This window comes from Musca autumnalis, unplaced genomic scaffold (genome assembly GCF_047663935.1).
Source record: "Musca autumnalis isolate F117 unplaced genomic scaffold, ASM4766393v1 scaffold_2, whole genome shotgun sequence".
In the NCBI taxonomy this organism is placed as follows: Eukaryota; Metazoa; Arthropoda; class Insecta; order Diptera; family Muscidae; genus Musca; species Musca autumnalis.
The window spans coordinates 261,461,560-261,466,882 of NW_027411755.1; positions in this window are offsets into that span (position 1 = coordinate 261,461,560).

A 5,323-nucleotide genomic window follows, 5' to 3' on the forward strand; every position below is an offset into this window, starting at 1 on the left:
TATTTGACAAGTTTTCTCAATCTATCGTAAACCACCCATATTGTATCAGAAGCCAGGAAAGCAGGGCCACCATGCAGCCCTGCTACTGAAGCCAGGCAAGGATACCAGAAGAGACGAATCGCACAGGCCCTCTTTTGACCAGTCACCATGATGAGAAGCAGTTTCCCAGTTGCTCAACATAAGCATGGATTCCGGCAAATCCACAGCACCATTACATGCCATATCCACACATATCAGAACAATTATGGTGGCTCTTGACCTATCGAAGGCCCTCGATACCGCCAACCATGCCAAGCTGTTCGAGTGCGTAGAGAAGACATCCCTCCTGCCGAGTTTGAAACGTTGGATGATCAGCTATATGTGTGGGCGGCAGTAATATGTGGAATTCAGAAATAAAGAGTAGAGTGAAACAAGGAGTTCCCCAAGACGGGGTGATATCTCCGGAACAGTCTAACCTTTACATCTCTGAAATTCCATACCCTCTAGATGGCATAGAGATCTAAATGTATGGGGATGTTGGCGTCGGGAACTATCGTCGATGACATATGTAATGGGTTATCATCTGAGGAATATGAAAACAGCCGCTTCCATCTGGACGGGTGGAATGAGGCTCCCCCTGAACATATTGCCCTGATACCGACCACTAATTACCACAAAATATTGTCTGTAACGTTCAATATATTTAAGTCGCCTGCGTAAGCCATAGCTATTTGCGACTAAATCCGAAGTAGGAACAACGTCCTCAAGTCGCTGACCGTCAGCACTTGGGTAGTGGCAATGAAAGCTTGTTGACCTCTTATATTGCAATAGGCTATGGTAAGTTATACGGCACTAGTGTGGAATGCAAATCCTAGCACTAAGCAGTGGAAGAATATTCAAACGTGTTAGAATGCCGCCCTTAGAACTGCATAAGAGTGTCTGCTCATGACACCAGTGAACCATCTTCATGCGGAGACGAAGATTTTACCAGTACATCAGCACAATAAGATGTTGTCGATGCAATTCATGTTTGGGAGTTACCGCCGTGAGTATCCCAGTAGCGATTTAGAGGACAAGGCTTCCCCCAACCAGGCACGTCAGGGAAGATATTCATGATATGGAGAGAGACGCCCAAAGATACAAGCGAGAACTACTATATAGCAAGCCTAGCAGGCAGGTTTGAAGATCATGCACACTGATGCAGTCCATCCATACCGCAAAAGGACACCAGATTCCAAGGCATACACGGGTGGTTTTGGTTTAAGATCCGGACGATGCAGCCCCCTCAATTCGTATTGTGGCCCATACATTCGTGCAAGAGGATTGGGACCGCACAACAATCTGCATTTGTCTAATTGCCCATCTAAACCAACAAACGCACACACAGCCAGTCCATGTTCCAGAATTTTTGAATCTGGACTCAGAGCAACCAAAACGAGATAACTGAAAAATATATACCAACGAACATATTTCTGTTGCTACAACAACAACAACCAAACATGAAACTGGCCGATTTGGTACAGACTCATTCTCCTGTAGAGACGAACATGGGAACCTGGTAAAATATGCAGAAAGCTTAGTCAAGAAATGAAAAATTTGTTCTAAGCTATTGGTAACAAGAAGCAGTGATGCTGACGAGGTCACAGTACCATAAGTTGGTAAATGAATAATACGGCAGCATGAGCTTTCCGAGCAGTTGACTAGGAGATAGTATATATCATACGAAATATGGCACAATATACAACAATAAACACAACGCCAACAATAATGCCAACGACATCGACATTATAGGTCGATCCGAACAAGTAGTTATTTACATAGGTACCTGGCCTAAAGGTTTTTATTCAAGTGCCGGAGTGCCGAGTTTAACATGTGGACCGTTCGCGCTTAAAGATGTTAGTTAGACCATTTCTGCGTAAATGAGTGAAATAATACGGATAGTGATTCTTATTGGGTGACGTAGGGGATGGAAGATACCAAGGAACGGTCCTGATCTTGGTCCCTCTCCCCACTACCACCCGTTAAAGGTAGTGAGCTAACATGTGCCGCGCGTTCGCCCGTAAGAACGTTAAAAACTGGGGTTTGGGCGTCGGGTTAGTAACCCTCCCCTAGAACAAAAACTGCCTACTATGAAAAAACGAAAGAAAAGAAACACAAACCCCTCTAAAGTTGACGAACCCCGCAAACGTTTTAAGGACCATGATCTGCGAATCTGCACCTGGAGTGTTCGTACACTTTATAGAGAAGGCGCAGTTTACGCATTGGCAGATGTACTTGAAAAGTACAAGGCCGACATTACTGCCATCCAGGAAATACGATGGAACGGGAAAGGCGTCACAACAACACCTAAAAGTTTGGTTGCGGATTTGTAGTTGGTCGGAGGTTAAAACATCTGGTCTCCAGCTTCACCCGAGTGAATGAAAGACTCGCTGCAATTCGATTAAAAGCAAAATTCTTCACAATCAGCTTTATTTGCGCTCATGCTCCCACTGAAGGGAAGGACGAACAGACCAAAGATATATTTTACGAGCACTTAGAAGAAACTTATGGCCGTTGCCCTGCCCATGACATTAAAATTATTCTAGGCGATTTTAATGCCAAAATTGCAAAGGATAATATTTTTGGCCCAACAGTCGGCAAATTCAGTCTCCACAGTGAAACATCTGACAATGGTATGCGGCTGATAGACGTCGATATTCATAAGGGCCCCTGGCTGTCTCCAGATCAAAGAACAAGAAATCAAATTGATCATGTTGTGATAGATGGAAGACATTCATCGAGCGTGTCGGATGAACGATCGTTCCGAGGAGCAAACATAAATTCGGATCACTAACTTGTTGCAGCAAAGGTATGTACCGGGTGGACATCGGCAAGCTGCAAACACAACAGATAGCCACAGTATTGCTTAATGAAAGCACTCCTCGTCCCGATAACATATTAGCACTATGGCAAAATATTGCCCACTCCATGCAAACAGCCGCAAAATCCCTACTTGGATACCAGAGACCTCCACCAAGGATTCCATGGTATGACCAGGAGTGTCGTGCTGCTACCGAAGAGACAAATGCGGCATATAGGACTACTTTACAATCAGTAGCAACGCGTAGCGCACGAGAGAGATATCGGGAGAAAAGGAGAGAGGAGAAACGTCTTTTCCGCAGGAAAAAGAGAGAAATGGAAAACGGGAATGTGAAAATATCGAGATGTACAGGAGCCAGAATGAAGTCCGAAAGTTCTATCAAAGAGTGAAACATCAAACTGATGGCTTTGGTACAGGCACATCCTCCTGTAGAGACCAGCAATGTAATTTGGTAATTTGTTGGTATCCGATAGTAGCGAAGATGGCGAAGATGCCACAGATCCAATCCCAGATAATGGTACTGAATGTATACCGCCCAGCAAAGATGAGGTAAAGACAGCAATAAGTCGGCTGAAGAATAATCAGGCAGCAGAAGGCGATGGCTTACAAGCCGAGCTGTTCAAAACCGGAGGCGACACGCTGATAAGGTGTATTCATCAGCTAGTTAGCACCATCTGGCAGAAAGAACGAGTACCCGACGATTGGAACCTGATTGTTTACAAGATAGTTTCAGGGATAATGTTCGAACGACTAAAATAATTGGGCCATACCAATACGGCTTTAGACCTGGCAAATCCACCATTGACCAGATATTTACCCTGCGGCAAATCTTGTAGAAGACCCAAGAGATGCAGATCGACACCTGCCACCTTTTTCTCGATTATAAAGCAGCCTTCGACAGCCCCCAACATTCAAAGGTATTCCAGGCCATGTCTGAATTTGGTATCCCTGCAAAGCACCTCCGGCTTTGTAGAATGACATTAACTGATACTCGATCGTCAGTTTAAATAGGAAAGAACCACTCCGAAGAGTTTGGTAACAAAAGAGGTTTCAGACAAGGTGATGGCCTTTCATGTGATCTTTTCAACATTCTGCTGGAAAAGGTTATACGAGATGCGAAGGTAAAAAGAATTGGCACAATATATACAAACAGCCATATGTTACTTGCTTATGCCGATGACATTGACATCATAGGTCGATCGGTAAAGGAAGTAACTGATACCTTTGAAAAAGTCGAAAGGAATCTGCTAAAGTGGGTCTGGCGGTAAACGGCGAACTTTGGTTCCTACAGGAACGTTGGTTCCTATAGTTTTGAGGTAGTAAGGGACTTCGTCTACCTCGGCACCGCCGTAAACACAACCAACAACATCAATTGTGAAATACGAAGAAGAATTGTATTGGCCAACAGATGCTACTTCGGGCTGAGTAAGCAGTTTAGGTATAAAGCCACATCTCGTCAAACAAAAACAACGCTTTACAAAACACTCATACTACCCGTGCTGATGCATGGTTCAGAAGCCTGGGTACTTGCGTAAGCAGACAAGGCAGTGCTTGGTGTGTTTGAGAGACAAATTCTTCGAAAGATCTACGGGACAATTTGCGTTGACGGTGAATATCGACGTCGTATGAACCACGAGCTGTATCTGCTATACATCAGTATAGATAAACGTATCGAGATGCAACGATTGCGTTGGCTAGGCCATATCATAAGAATGAGCGATGATGAATCCGCCATAATGGCGTATAAATTCGGGCCGCACGGCGGTGCAAACAGAATTGGCAAGCCAAAGAATATATATGGCGCAAACAAGTGGATGAAGAGATGACAAGGCGCGGTATTCCAGAAAGCGAAGCACTAAACAGAGAGAGTTGGAGATCTTTTCTTAGTTCGGCTAATGGAACAAATGTTCTGTAATGGGCCAGCTAAGTAAGTAAGTGATTCTTATATCTTATTACAGACAACTACATGTTTCATTCAAGTGTATCCTTTTGCTTGCAGCATTACAGTGTAACAAGTGCATTGACTTACTATCACGTAATGGTTGCTTCATAATACTTATGGTGGCTAAGTGGAGGAGTGGTGATTACCCTGTTTGTCTTCTGTATTTGTGTATGTGTGCTGTGTATGAGAGTGCGTACGTGCGTGGTTGAATTTCAGCATTTGTAAATCCAATTCTCACATAACAATGCGATATTGCCATAAAGAGGAAGACTGACTTGGGCAATGCAGAACTCGAGAAAGAAATTACGATATGAAATTTGTCAAGTACATAACAAACGAATGTTACATTTGTTTGCGTTGTTGTGTTGTAAATGTTTATTTCTTCGTCATATACTGCTTTTGCATTTCCCCCTTGCGCTTGTCCGATTCTGGTGGTTATATTTTGTTGTTTTTTTTTTTTGTAGCGGTTAAATTAATTCTTATGTCCATCAACACTACCACAAGCAATGTAACCTCACGAACAATACTACAACAAGTGGCCT